At 38.3% G+C, this 2,090-nt stretch overlaps 1 protein-coding gene across 1 annotated transcript in view; it reads left to right on the forward strand.

Annotated features, from left to right (window-relative positions):
* Window positions 1-2,090, forward strand: part of SLC25A43 (solute carrier family 25 member 43) — a gene marked incomplete at its 5' end in the record, with an annotated part of 40,247 nt that overhangs the window by 18,880 nt on the left and 19,277 nt on the right. The window lies entirely within an intron of this gene.

Genomic DNA, 2,090 nt, shown 5'->3' on the forward strand with positions numbered 1-2,090 from the left:
GAGCACAGTGGCTCCATCACAGCTCATTGCAACCAGTCTCAGGTAATCCTTCCAGCTCAGCCTCAGCTACCCAAGTAGCTGGGACTATAGGCGCTACCATGCCCAGCTAATTTTTGGTAATGTTTTCTAGAGATGAGGGGGTCTTACTATGTTGCCAGACTGGTCTAAAGAACTCCTAGCCTCAAGCAGTCCTCTTGCCTTAGCCTCCCAAAGTGCTGGTGTTACAAGCATCAGCCACCATGCCTGACCTTATTTTTTCATTTGTTTCTAACTTTCCTTTCCTGCTTAAAAGGCCTGCCCCATCCCACGATCCTATGGCTGTTCACTTATATGACATATTTTTTTTTGGTTATGATTCCTATACCTAGCACTTTAACACATTTAGAATTTACCTTGGTTTATGATGTGAAGCAATCATCTAACTTTTTTTAAAAAGTTTACCAATTGTTTAAGCACCTTGTTTTGAATTATCTTTCTATTCCCCACTATTTTGTGCTGTGACTTTCACCACACACTAAATGTTTATTCTAGGGTCTCTGTCTCTGGGCCGAATACTCTAGCTCTGTTGATCTGTCAGTCTGTCCTGGCACAGTACCATGCTATGTCAGTGACCGTGGCCTTAGAATGCCTGTTAATATCTGGTAGAACATGGCCCTTCTCATTGCTCTTCTTTTCAACATTTCCTTGAAATTATTCTCAATCACGTTCTTCCTGATGAACTTTAGAATTACTTTGTGATTATGATCGGAATTACATGAAATATATAAACTTGAAGTAAGTTATATAAACGAGTCCATCTTTTACTTCGGGACACAGTGTATCTCTCCTTTCAGGCCTCTTTCTTAACATTTTATTTTTATTTTATTTATTTATTTATTTATTTGCCATTTTTTGGCTGGGGCTGGGTTTGAATCCGCCACCTATAGCATATGGGATCAGCGCCCTACCCTTTTGAGCCACAGGCACCACCCTCAGGCCTTTCTTGGGGTTGAACCATAGGAAATTAGCAATGTCTGACCTTTTTGATATATTCAAACAGCAATGTGCTATGGTTTGTCCCTTAGAAAAGCTATTTTCTTCATAAAGACACTCTTTCTAAAAAGATAGCTTCTTTATAAAACAGAAAAAGCTGGGGAAAGATGGAGTAGGGAGGAGGCTTTTATTTCATTCTTTTTTTTTTCTTTGTAACCAGTACATTATTATTATTATTATTATTATTATTTTGGCCGGGGCTGGGTTTGAACCTGCCACCAACAGCATATGGGGCCAGCGCCCTACTCCTTTGAGCCACAGGCACCACCCCTATAACCAGTATATTAAGAAGACATTCATACATTTTAAGAACTGCTTAAAATCTGATACCCAGATTTAAGCACCTGAACATATGTAGACTTTTAAACATACAATTAAAGCTATTCATCATTTGCTATACTATCAACATTAAATTACAGTTACTTTGGAGTATAAGTCAAATGATTTAAAGAAAGCCTATAACATACCTAAGGAAGACCTTCCTAAATTATGCATGCAAATTACTTTTCCATATAAAGGTCTCTTCACTTTAACTTCTAAATTACCCACTTCTGGAAGTCACTACTCGGGGGTTTATCATGGTCCAAAGAGAAGAGGTAGGGAAAAAGTAAACAAGTCTGGTCAAGTTACGTATATATGGATGTATTACATATAGATGGCACAGAGAGAATGTAGTTCTGTAAGTGCATGCCCTCGAGAAGCAGCATATTATGATAAACCCTCTTTTTGGAAAGGCAACTTTTCTATTACTGATACCACAGGATAAATGATATATTATGCCATCTTCAAGTAACAGTTGAGGCAAAATAGTAAATGCAGAGGCATCACAATGAATCCCACTCAAGACAAATTAACTACACAGACCAACACTTCTCTACAAATTAAGTTTTCTTTATCTGATTGCCCATTACATACAGAGTTTTAATTTGACAGCTTAACAATGAAGGGTCATACACTGAAGCCAGTGCATACACATAGCATTTCTTTTTTTTTTTTTTGAGACAGAGCCTCAAGCTATCCCCCTGGGTAGAGTGCCATGGCATCACACTCACAGCAAC

This window comes from Otolemur garnettii, unplaced genomic scaffold (genome assembly GCF_000181295.1).
Source record: "Otolemur garnettii isolate 467f Iridium unplaced genomic scaffold, OtoGar3 scaffold00110, whole genome shotgun sequence".
Taxonomy (NCBI): Eukaryota; Metazoa; Chordata; class Mammalia; order Primates; family Galagidae; genus Otolemur; species Otolemur garnettii.